Source organism: Manis javanica, chromosome 8, assembly GCF_040802235.1.
Source record: "Manis javanica isolate MJ-LG chromosome 8, MJ_LKY, whole genome shotgun sequence".
In the NCBI taxonomy this organism is placed as follows: Eukaryota; Metazoa; Chordata; class Mammalia; order Pholidota; family Manidae; genus Manis; species Manis javanica.
Window position 1 is genome coordinate 117,448,880 of NC_133163.1, and position 13,487 is coordinate 117,462,366.

Here is a 13,487-nt window from a genome sequence, read left to right on the forward strand (position 1 = left end):
AGTCTTTTTGAATTTACTGACGCTCTTTTTGTGGCCTAGTATATGGTCTCTTCTGGAAAATGTTCCATATGCACTTGAGAAGAATGTATATCCTGTTGCTTTTGGGTGTAGAGTTCTGTAGATGTCTGTTAAGTCCATCTGTTCTAGTGTGTTATTCAGTGCCTCTGTGTCCTCCTTATTTTTTGTCTGGTGGATCTGTCCTTTGGAGTGAGTGGTGTGCTGACATCTCCTAGAACGAATGCATTGCATTCTATTTCCTCCTTTAATTCTGTTAGTATTTGTTTCATGTATGTTGGTGCTCCTGTTTTGGGTGCATATATATTTATAATGGTTATATGCTCTTGTTGGACTGACCCCTTTATCATTATGTAATGTGCTTCTTTATCTCTTGTTACTTTATTTGTTTTGAAGTCTATTTTGTCTGATACTAGTACTGCAACTCCTGCTTTTTTCTTCCTGTTGTTTGCATGAAATATCTTTTTCCATCCCTTGACTTTTAGTCTGTGTATGTCTTTGGGTTTATAAGTAGCATATAGATGGGTCTTGCTTTTTTATCCATTCTGTTACTCTGTGTCTTTTGATTGGTGCATTCAGTCCATTTACATTTAGGGTGCTTATTGAAAGATATGTACTTATTGCCATTGCAGGCTTTAGATTTGTGGTTACCAAACGTTCAAGGGTAGCTTCTTTACTATCTAGCTGTCTAACTTAACTCTCTTATTAAGCTATTATAAACACAGTCTGATGATTATTTCTCTCCCTTCTTATTCCTCCTCCTCCATTCTTTATATGTTAGGTGTTTTATTCTGTACTCTTTTGTATTTCCTTTGACTGCTTTTGTGAGTAGTTGATTTTATTTTTTGCCTTTAGTATTTGGTTGGTCTGCTTTCTTTGCTGTGATTCTATTTTCTCTGTTGATACCTATTTAGCCTTAGAAGTGCTTCCATCTGGAGCAGTCCCTTTAAAATACCCTGTAGAGGTGGTTTGTGGGAGCAAAGTCCCTCAACTCATTTGTCTGGGAATTCCTTAATCCCTTCTTCATATTTAAATGATAATCATGCTGGATACAGTATTCTTGGTTCAAGGCCCTTCTGTTTTATTGCATTAAATATATCTTGCCATTCCTTTCTGGCCTGTAAGTCTTCTGTTGAGAAGTCTGATGACAGCCTGATGGGTTCTGCTTTGTAAGTGATCTTTTTTCTCTCTCTGGCTGCCTTTAATACTCTGTCCTTGTCCTTGATCTTTGCCATTTTAATTATTAAATGTGTTGCTGTTGTCCTCCTTGGGTCTCTTCTGTTGGGAGTTCTGTGGGCTTCCATGGTCTGAGAGACTATTTCCTCCACCAGTTTGGGGTAGTTTTCAGCAATTATTTCTTCAAATACACTTTCTATCCCTTTTTCTCTCTCTTCTTCTTCTGGTACCCCTATAATGCAAATATTGTTCCGTTTGGATTGGTCACACATTTCTCTTAATATTCTTTCATTCCTGGAGATCCTTTTATCTCTCTGTGCCTCAGCTTCTCTGTATTCCTGTTCTCTGATTTCTATTCCACTAATGGCCTCTTGCACCTCATCCAGTCTGCTCTTAAGTCCTTTCAGAGATTGTTTTATTTGTGTAATCTCCCTCCCTACTTTCTCGTTTAGCTCTTGCATATTTCTCTGCAGGTCCATCAGCATGGTTATGACCTTTATTTTGAATTCTGTTACAGGAAGATTGGTTAAATCTATCTCCCCAGGCCCTCTCTTGTGGGTTGTCTGGGTAATTCTGGACTAGACTAAATTCTTCTGCCTCATGGCGATAGAGGTAGCTGTAGGCAGGCAGCGCGTGTGTCAGCTGGGAGAACAAAGTCCTTCCCTACTTGCTGGTCACCTTGCCCTTCTCCACTGCCTGTATCGGTTACCTGCACTTCTCGAGCTGCCTCTGGATTAATCCCCTAAGCTGCGATGGGCATGGTCATCGTCAGGGTAGGCCAGAGCCCTGTGGGGAGTGGCAGGCGCACCACGTGTGCTCTCCTGCAAGAGTGGCGGCCCTTTGCTCCTTGCCTCGGTTTCCTCTACCTGCGCCGGGCAGCTGCATGCCAGCAGCGGCTTTTGGGTCTGGCCTTGGCGGCTGCGCACCAGAAGAAGATAGATTCTGGGTGGCTGCTGGGGGTGCAGCCGCTCCCGGGCTGCTCCGCTGCTGCAATGGGCACGCATGGCCGCTCCCTGGCTGCTCAACTGCTGCTGTGGGCACACGCAGCCGCTCCGCCACTGCCAGTGGATCACGCGGCTGCTCCCAGGCCGCTGCCCTGCCACCTTGGGCACGCACAGCCACTCCCCACCATGGGTGCACGCGGCCACTCTCAGGCTACTGGGCCACTGTCGGGGGCTGTGCCGGCTGGGAAAATGACTGTCAGGCTGCTTATCATCATGAGGGGCTTCAGAGCTGCGCTGCCACCCAGCGGGTTAGGGTGCCTGGAGTTCCCTGGGATTCCCAGCTGCTCGGCTGTGTGTGTTGGGATGCTTCCACCCAGCTGTGAGGTCCCTGTCCCTTTAAGACTTTCAAAAAGTACTCTCTTTTCTTTTGTCCCACAGGAGCCAGTTGCGGGTACCCACTCGCAGATTTTGCTTTTCCATTTCTCTAATATCCAGCACACCATGCAGTGTGTGTCTGCACTCTCAGTGTGGATTACTAGAGCTGGTTGTTTAGCAGTCCTGGGCTTTCACTCCCTCCCCCCTCCGACTCCTCTCCTCACACCGGTGGGCTGGGGTTGGGGGCGCGCTCAGGTCCCGCCGTACCATGGGTTGTATCTTACCCCCTTTGTGAGATGCTGAGTTCTCACAAATGTAGATGTAGCCTGGCTGTTGTACTGTATCCACTGGTCTCTCTTTTAGGAATAGCTGTATTTGTTGTATTTCCAAAAATATGTATGGTTTGGGCAGGAGATTTCTGATGCCCTACTCACACCACTATCTTGGCTCCTCCATCTGAAGCATTTTTATGATGGCTGCTTTAAAATCCCTGTCATATAATTCTAAAATACCTGTCTTGGTGTTGATATCTATTGATCATCATTTCTTCTGGGTAGTGGTGAAAGTCCTGAACCTCTGAAACCACTCTAGTGGTGAGGGGGGGATGCCTCATTATTGCTGGATACGGGTGGAAGTCTCTACATGGTCTCCACTAACATGAAATTGGGATTCGTTACACCCTTCAGGGATGAAAGTCTTGGCTCCCTCCTCACCTTCTTTTGACACCACCTTGGTGAGGAGAGGCTTTAATTTTGTTGGTGGAGATGGGAAATGTGTTGGAGATCACTGTTTTCCTGTAATGTTTGGCTGGAATAGAGTAGTTGCTGTCTAAAAGTTTTCTGTGTTCCTAGGCTGCCCCTTTCCAGATCCTTTGGATGGGGAGAATGCTTTTTGGATGTTTTTTATTTCAGTGCCTTGCATGTTTCTGGATTGTCAGCTCTAGTTTGAAGTCTGGGATATATGAGGAAAAAAATTTGGAGAATGCACCACCATGTCATTTTTTTGGGTTCAGTGGTGTCTAACCAGTATGGCTTTTTTTTTTCATCTTTTAGAGTCTTCTTGTGTTTGTTTTATATATAATATCCAGGGTTTTAGTTGTGTTTTGGAGTTTGTACTTTATACTAATGACAATAAGAATATTTTGAAATATCTTAATTAAGCATTTAAAAAAGTTATTCTAGTTGGCTGCAGTGTAGATAAAGGATAAGAGGGAACAAGACAGAAAGTAGAGGCCAGGTAGGAGACTATTACAAGAATCTGGTGAAAAATGATGACATCCTGGATTTGGCTGTTAACAGAGGAAATGGAAATAAGTAGTTTAATTTGAGAGGTATTTAGAAGTTTAGAATCAGTAGAACTCAGTGATTGATTTCCAAGATAAAGAAAGCAGTCCAGAATGAGTTCTATGAGTCATTGATTTCTGATGAGCCATTGCATGGGTGCTAGTGTACCTTGTTTTTAATAGGATTTATTATAATTATGATTTTATAATTATTTGTGTAATTATTTGTTTAATGTTTGTCTCCCCTCAGCAGACTATGTCTAGGAGAGCAGGGCCATGAGACTTTGTTCATTGCTGTAATCCCAGCACCTAGTATAATGTCTGGCCTGTAATTATATGCTCAATAAATATTAATCCATTACAGTATATTTTAAAAAGGAAGCATGTTTGTGGGGAAGATAATTTTGGAAATATTATTTTTAATATATTAAATTTAAAGTGCCTATGAGACATGTCCCAGTTGGATATTTTGGTCTAGAGCTTAAGAGATAGCTGTAAATAAGGATTTGGGAGCTATCTGCACATAAATGGAAATTGAAGCCACTGAAGTAGAGAAAGTCTCCATAAAGTATAAGGAAAGGAAGAACTAAGGCTAAGGAACTCCAGGAAAAGGAACTACGAAAGTAACTGGGTAAGAGTAGTCAGGGAAGTGAGAAGTATATCAGGGAAAGTGTAGCTAAATTGAAGCCAAAGGAAAAGTGTTTAAAGAAAGAAGGCATTGTAGCTGGGAAATCAAACAAGATGAAGACTGAAAAATCACCCACCAAGTGAGTGCAAAAATGGTTTGAGTAATGGTCAGTGAGGAAGGCATGTTGGAAGAATAGGTTGAGACAAAAAAATGGAGACAGAAAATATACACAATTCTTGAAATATTTAACTAACAAGAATGATTTTAAAAAAAGAAGATGGTATCTGGACAGGAAAGTAAAGCCCAGGGTAAATATCTGTTATTTTCAGGTAGGTGAGATCCACCATGTTTAGCAGATGAAGGAAGGTACCACCCCCAGTGTACCAGGGTTCCCTTTTCTCCACATGCTTATCAACACTTGTTATTTTTTGTCTTGTTGATATTAGCCATTCAGACCAGTGTGAGGTGATATCTCATTGTGGTTTTCATTTTCATTTCCATGAAGATTAGTGGCATTGAACATGTTTTCATTATGTCTATTGACCATTTGTATGTCCTTGGAAAAAATGTCTATTCAGTTCTATTGCCCGTTTTTAAATTGGGTTATTTGTTTTGCTACTGAGTTATATGACTTCCTCACTTATTTTGGGTAACAACTACTTACTAGATATGTGGTGTACAAATATTTCTCATTCCATAGATTGCCTTTTCATTTTGTTGTTGTTTTCTTTGCTGTGCAGAAACTTTTTAGTTTAATATGGTCCCACTTGTTTATTTTTGCTTTTGTTGTCAAATCAAAAATCATTGCCAAGACCAATGTTAAGGAGCCTATCCTCCATGTTTTATTCTAGGAATTTTATAGTCTTAGGTCTTACATTCAAGTCTTTAACATTTGAGTTTGATGTTTATAGATGGTATAAGATAAGGGTAAGATAAAATAAGCTTGTGCTTTTGGTGTAATATCTAATAATCCATCACCTAGTCCAAGACCATGAAGATTTACCCTTGTTTTCTTTGAAAAGTTTTATAGTGCTAGCTCTGTTCATTTGAAAATTCTTACTCGAGTCCCTGCTTTCCAAGATACATGATAGTATATATTTTATTAAAGTTTTATAGCATCAGCTTTAATATTTGGATAATTTTTGTATATGGTGTAGAGTAGGATTCCAACTTTATTCTTTTGCTTATGGTTATTCAGTTTTCCCAGCATCATTTGTTGAAGAGAGGATTTTTTTCCCCAATGAATTCACCAGTGTTGAAAATCAACTGGCAACAGATAAATGGGCTTATTTCTGGACTCTCAATTTTATTCCATTGGTCTATATGTTTATTCTTATCCTATTACCACACTGTTTTGGTGACTATAGCTTTGTAGTGAGTTTGAAATTACAAACTTTGTCCCCCAGCTTTGTTCTTTTTCAAAATTGTTTTGAAAAAGTTCCAAAATTCAGGGCCCCTGTAACTATATGTGAACTTGAGAAGTTGTTTTTTCGTCCCTGGAAACAAAAAGCTGTTTGAATATGATACAGATTGCATTGAATCTGTAGATCTCTTTGGGTAGCATTGTTATCTTCAAATAGTAATACCCACGAGCACAGGATGTTTTTCTGTTTAGGTCTTACTTAGTATCTTTGAAAAATGTTTTGTATTTTTTAGTGTAAGCCTTTCATCTTCTTGGTTAAATTTATTCCTAGGCACTTTTTCTCTTACATGCTATTATAAATGGAATTGTTTTCAGCTTGTTCATGGCTAGTGTACAAAAACACAACTGATTTTTTTCTGTTTTGATCTTGTACTGTGTGACCTTCCTGAATTTGTTTACTGGTTCTACTAGTTTTTCTGTGGGTCATTAGAGATTTCTACATATAGGATCATGTCATCTGCAAACAGAAATGGTTTTATTTCTTACTTTCCTTTTCAAAGCATTTAAGTTCTTTTTCTTGCCTAATTGCCCTGGCTAGAGCTTCCAGTACAATGTTGAATGGCAATGGTGGAAGTCAGCATCTTTATCTAGTTCCTGATCTTAGGGAGAAAGCTTTCTGTCTTTCACCATTGAGTATAATGCTGGTTGTGGTTTTTTCATAAGTGTCGTTTATCATGTCCAGAAAGTTCCCTTCTATTTCTGGTTTTCTCAGTGTTTTTGTCATGAAAGGGTACTGAATTTTGTCAAATGCTTTTTCTTCATCAACTGAGATGATTATGTGGTTTTTCTCCTTCATTATATTATTGTGATGTATCACACTGATTTTCTTATCACAATCCACCTTTGCATTTTTGGGACAAATCCTACTTGGTCATAAAGTATAATCTATACTCTGTTCACTAATATTTTGTTCAGGATTTTTGCATCTATATTCATGAGCGATAATTGAGCTATAATTTTGTTTTCTTGTAACATTTGTCTGACTTTGCTATGTAGGTAATGCTGGCCTCATGGAATGAGTTAGGAAGTATTTTTCTTCTACCTTTTGGAAGAGTTTGTGAAGGATTGGTGTTAATTTTTCTTCAAATGTTTGGTAAAATCCACCAGTAAAGCCGTCTGGTCCTGAATTTTTATTTCTTGGGAGTTTTTTTTAAATTACTGATTCAATATCTTTGTTAGAGTTCTGTGAAGATTTTCTATTTCTTCTTGAGTCAATTTTGGTATCTGTGTTTGTAGGAACTTGTCTATTTCATCTAGATCTACTTTGTTGGCATATAATGGTTCATAGTATTCTCTTATAATCCTTTTTATTTCTGTAAAATAGGTAGTAATGTCCTCATTTTCATTTCTGATTTTGCTTATTTGAGTCTTCTCATTCTCTTTCTTTGTCATTCTAGCTAAATATTTGCCAATTTTGTTAATCTTTTCAAAGAACCAAATTTTTTTTTCATTGATTCTCTTTTTTTCCTATTGCTATAATATTTATTATTTCCTTCCTTATTCTAGCTTTGGGTTTAGTTCACTCTCCTTTTTCTATTTTCTTGAGGTGTAAAGATAGATTAATTATTTAAGACTTTTCTTCTTTTTTAATGTAGGCATTTGCTTCTATAAACTTCCCTCTAAGCACTGTTTTCAATGCACCCAATACATTTGGTATATTGTGTTTTCATTTTCATCTGTTTATAAATGTTTTCTAATTTCCCTTGTGATTTCTTCTGTGACCCATTGGTTGAGAGTATGTTGTTCAATGTCCATATATTTGTGAATATTCTAGTTTTCCTTTTGCTATTGATTTCTAGTTTTTTCCATTGTGTTTGGAGAGCATACTTTAAATTATTTCAATTTGTTTAAATTTGCTGAGACCTTTTTACGGCTAACATAAGGTATATTTTTGGCACATGTTCTATGTGAACTTGAGAAGAATATGTATTTTGATGTTTTGGGGTGAAATGTCCTATATATGTCTATTCAGTCTAGTTTGATTATAATGTTGTTCAGTTTCCTTACTGACCTTCTATTTAGATGTTCAATCCATTATTAAAGGTGGGCATTGAAGCCTCTGTCTGTTATTAGAGAACTGTCTATTTATCCCTTATATTCTTGCAACATTTGCTCCATATGTTTGGGGCTCTTATCTTTAGTAAGTATATATTTATAATTGTCATATCTTCTTGATCAATTGGCACTTTTATGAATATATAATGTTATTCTTTTTATATTGAAAAAGTTTTTGACTTAAAGCTTATTTTGTCTGATATTAGTCTAGCCACCCAGATCTCTTTTGGTTACTCTTAGCATGGAATATCTTTTTATACTCTTTTATTTTTAACCTATTTCTGTCTTTACACCTAAAGTGAATCCTTGGCAGAATATAATTGGATTATGTTTGTTTTTATTCATTTTACCAATCTTGTAGGTGGGAAATTTAGTCCACCTACACTTAAATCATGTAATTACTGATCAGGAAGGACTTACTTCTGCCATCTTGCTGTTTTCTGTATACCTGCCTTTTTACTCTCTCATTTCCCCTATTCTACTCTCCTTTTGTGTTTGACATTTCATAGTGAACATTCAATTCCCTTCTTATTCCCTTTGTGTGCACTCTCTGCATATTTTCTTAGTAGTTACAAGAGGTATTACATATAATATTGTAAATATATAATGACTTAGTTTTAATTGATATCAACTTAATTTCAAAAAGCATACAAAACTGCTCCTTTATAGCTCTTTCCCAGCCCTTTTTGTTGTTACCAATTATGTCTTTATACATTGTGTGCCCAATAACAGATTTATAATTTTTAATACAGTCTTTTAATCATGTAAGAAGTAAAGTTGGAGCTAGAAAGTAAAAATAAAATAATGCTGGCTTTTAATTAACCCGTGTGGTTACCTTTAGATCTATACTCAGACCTATACTTCTTCATATAGCTTTGTGTAACTAATTAGTGTTGTTTTGTTTCAACCTGAAAGACTTCTTTTAGCATTTCATATTGGTCATAGTTACTGGTAATGAACTCCCTTAGTTTTTGTAGATCTATGAATGTCTTAATTTCTCTTTCATTTTTTGAAGGATAGTTTTGCCACATATAGAATTCTTGAATGTCAGATTTTCCAAAAAACTACTGACAAGCATACTTCTGAAGATTAAGCAGACAAAAATCTTCTTGAGAATGTTAGACAGCATATATAAGGGGTTAAAGCACCTGCTTTGTTGTTTGTGTTAGATTATGACTTCAAGCCTCCTAAATTAATTTTTTCCCCCCAGTAATGTTTTAAAAAGAACTGGCACTGAAAATGGGGACTAAAAACTAGCATTCAAAATAAAATTAACTACAAAAAAAACTCAGAAATTAACAACAGAAGAAAAAAGTTAAACCACATACCCATAAAATTATCTGGAAGATTCCTGCCACTCTTGCCATTATGCTTACATTCTCTTGCACAGCTGATTCAAAAGTCTGAAATAAATTCACAGACAAGTCATTAAAAATAATTTAAAAACTGAATTCAAACCTTTTTGCAATGTAACAATTTCAGGTTTGTGATAGAGAATATGAAGAAAAACTGTAGACTAGCCTATGAGTATATTCATTCTTTCCAAGATTCCATTTCAATCAGTGATTCTACCTACATGTTAGTTCTGACAGCCATTAGGCTATGAGCAAATCTGATGCAAAATTTTAGAACAGTCTTAAAAACAAAAATAATTTATTTCTTAAATGAAAGAAACAATAAAAGCTAACAAATTTAGGCTGAGTTGAATCTCAATGTTATAAGTACTACATATGCTGCTGAACAAGTGTATTAGCAAGAGGGAAAATAATACATGCTTTTAAAAAGTGAAATTAGTTTCTACTTTGTAAAGGACTGTTTCTTTTAAAGGTACACTCAAGTGTGGAAAGATGAGATTACTGATAACTGGGATTGCTTTAAAATAGGTATTGAAACAAATTTTTGAAAACTGCTAAATTTAGTAATGGATCTATGGGTGTCTGCTCTACTAGCCTATTTTTCTGTAAGGTTAAAAATGTTCATAGTAAATATTGCCATTTGTGACCTGGACGGATCTAGCCAGGGAACTGTGGAGGTGCAATGGGTAAGAGAGAGACAAGTGCATGTGATTTCACTGATATGTGGAATCTAAAAGGATGAAACAAATGAACAAACAGAACAGAAATAGACTCCTAGATACAGAGAACTGGTAGCTGCCACAATAGACGTGGGTGGGAGGACAGACTAAGTGGGTGAGGGAGATAAAGAGGTACAAACTTCCAATTATAAAATGGCTAGGTCACACAGATCAAAAGTACAGCATAAGAGTAGACTCACAGACAGTGAAAATGGACTGGTGGTTACTATGGGGGAGGGGTTGGAATGGGTGGGTGTGGATGGTGGTGAGCAGGATAAAGCGCAATAAAAATTCTCAGTCGTAATGTAGGTGGGTCATGGGGATAATAGTACAACATGGAGAATATAGCCATTGATTCTGTAACATCTTCCTATGTTGACAGATAGTAGCTATACTACTTGGGGTAAGGACTTAATAATACGGGTAACTGTTGAACCACTGTGTTATTGTGTTGTATACTTGAAACTAATATAAGACTGTATATTAAAAAAAAATACAGTACAGGGAACATAGTCAATGTATCATTTGTATGATGACATCATTTGTATGATGACAGTAACTGCACTCACCGTGGTGAACATTTAGTAATGTATGTAACTGTCGAAGTACAACTGTGTTGTACATCTGAAACCAATACTTAGTATCAACCATAGTTCAATAAAAATACACATAATAAAAAATACTATTGTAATAACTTTGGTGACAGATGATGATTGCACTTACTGTGGTAATATTGCAGTCATACCAATTTTATTTTTAGAACATGTTACTATACTGCATGATTTTGGATAAAGAACAATGTCAGTATAATTAAAGCCTCTGCCTTTTATCTGCTTTCTTATTTACAACAAAGCAAGTGGCAGTTTAAGTCTTCAAACCTTTATCTTCTAATTCATTTTATCATCCATTAAATAAGGTACAATAGGTTAAGCTAAGTTCGTCTTTTTCTGTAAGGTAATTGAAGGTTCTAACTAAACACTTTCTAAAAAAGGGCAGATTCTAAGATCATTACACAACTAAACAGTCTTCTTCCAAAAACTAAGAGTCTCCTGAGATATGTCTCTGTTCTTCCCCTGCTCGAAGGAAAGAATAAAAACCAACGTATACAATAAAAAGAAAAAAAAAACGTATACAAATCTGGAATATAGAATCATAACCCAGGGAATGTTTCTTCATTCTTCTTCCACTTAACCTTTATTATTTGCATTGTGATGATTCACAGTCACAACTATGCTGCATTATAAGCTTTAAACTTTTCCTACATATAGATTGTATACTCTTGACAGGCACCAATCCCTCGATTTGCTATCTTTCCTCAGAAAACGATCTTTTTCAAAGCTTGGAAAATATTTAAGAAAAGGAGAAATGCATTGTAAAGGCCAATGTGTGATCTTAGTGAAGATTATAATCAAGACCGCTTCCTTATCTACTTTAGACGTAGGAAAAATGTTTTCTCTCTTTTTACAAGATGTTGTAAAACAGGCTAGAGGAAAAACCAAAAGACTATTCTTGACAAACTTCAAGAATTACCCTTTAATGGAGAATTCCTCAGGGTCTATGTCTGCAACAGGGGAGCCACTGGCCACTTTGTGACTATTTTGGTCTTAAAGAGTAGTCCGAAAGGAAATGAGCTGTTAGCTTGACACACCAGATTTGTAAAGCTTAACACATAAGAATGTAAAATATCTCATTACTTTTTTTTATTACCAGCTGAAACGATATTTCAGAATATCGTGGGTTAAATAAAATATTGAAGTTAATTTCACCAACTTCTTTCTTATTTTAATCTCAAGTTACATACGGAGCTCGCCTTGTATGTTTCTGGACAACCCTAGTGTATGTAATTAATACCCCGCTGACAGTAGCTTCTATTTCGTTCTCGGGCTATTTCGACGGGAGCTTGGGGCACCGCCAAACCGGCCAGTCTGGCGCGGGACCCTCCTGAGACCTGACACCTGGGTGTGCTAAGCGGGCGAGAAGAGACGGCGACTGGGCCCGTCCCTACTGCGCACCTCGCAGCGCGAGCTCCCCAATCTCCTCTGGCAGCGCGTCCCCGAGATTTCGCACGAAGCCACCGCACAGCTCTAGCATTTCCCTCACGGGCCGCTTCGAGGTGCAGCGCACCCGGACGTCCTCTCGGGGGTGGCGGAGACAGAGGCCCGGACGTCTGTCCCGGCTACTCCTTCCACGGCGCGCGGCGGAGACACGGCCACCTACTCCGAAGCTGCCGCCATGTTTCCAGTTTGAACTGTGGGCGGGAACTCTGGGAGCGGAAGGGCGGGTTCCCCTGGGGAAAGGAGCCCGCGTCCGACCGGAAACTCATCCCGCCCAGCAGCAGTGTTCCGGCTGAGACTCAGCGGAGAGCCGCGGGCTGCAGTGGTCGCGGCGACGGGGGCGGAAGGCATCGGGAAGGTGGACTGTCACTGCCACCTCTGCGCCCCGGGCTTTGACTGCATATGTGAGGGCGAGGCCGGGACTGTGGGAGTGGGGAGGACCCTGTGCTTTCTCCTCATGTTATCTTTGCTTTCTTCCCTTAGGACGAAGCCCCAGATCCTCCCAGGCCCCTATTTAGGGCCCTGAGTGACTTGCTCCTGACTCCCTATTTAACCCCAGTTATATCGACTTTTCTTCCCGATCCTGAATAGCGATAAGCCCTCTATCTGGTCCACACATGTCCGGCAGCTTGCAGGCTGCAGGACAGATCAGTGAAAGAGGCTTCACTCGCCTTTTTTTTCTTGTTTATGGTATTAATATACAATCACATGAGCAACACTGTGGTTACTAGTTTCTGCCCGTTATCAAGTCCCAGTCACATACCTCATTACAGTCAATGTTCACTCGCCTTTTTCCAGACAAAAGGAAGCTGCCAGCTCTCATATGGCTCATCATGAAAAGCCTTTAATTTCTTCAAACAAGTTGTGTAGGCTACACTAGAATATGTAGGCTAGAATAAAAATAGGCTACTCTGCTACCAATGCCCTTCAGGGAAACACAGGCTTGATTAAATGTTAAGATTCCTGCACAGGAATGCTGCCTGGTCCTTTGAACTCATGCATGGATCCTTTAAATGATCCCCTGTTACAGTCTTCCTAATTTTATTTCTTTAATTGTCCATAAGGGGTAGTTCCTGATCTAAAAAGAGTCATCAGAAGTACCATTCACCACTTCTTTCTGGGGATGTTTCCTTTTCTCAGTGCTGGGGAAATAAATCCTTACATTTACCATCTGGTTGTGGGTATAGGTGCCACACTCAGCCCTTACAAAACTCAAGGAAAGAGTTAAGCTGCCATGGACAACAAAGGATTGCAGAGGAAGGAAGGGGGTGGTGACTCTGGCAAGAAAAATTGATCTGAGAAATGCGCTGTGTATGTCAATGGAACTGCATGTTCCTTTAACAAATGCATTAAAAAGTTTTGTTTTCTGTGGCCAAGTTTATGTTTTGATACTTTCATTTTTTCAGAAAAGGATGAATATATATTGACCATCAAATTGTTTAGCTCACCTCATTTCACATT

General features: G+C 38.4%; 1 long non-coding RNA gene across 1 annotated transcript in view; it reads right to left on the minus strand.

Annotated features, from left to right (window-relative positions):
* Positions 1-12,239, minus strand: part of LOC118970876 (uncharacterized) — a 99,418-nt gene extending 87,179 nt beyond the window's left edge. The window contains exons 1-2 of the long non-coding RNA XR_012120762.1: positions 11,985-12,239; positions 9,227-9,301 (exon numbers count right to left, since the gene is read on the minus strand). This is a non-coding gene — a long non-coding RNA (uncharacterized lncRNA). The remainder of the gene's footprint in view (positions 1-9,226; positions 9,302-11,984) is intronic.
* Between the last annotated feature and the right edge of the window lie 1,248 nt (positions 12,240-13,487).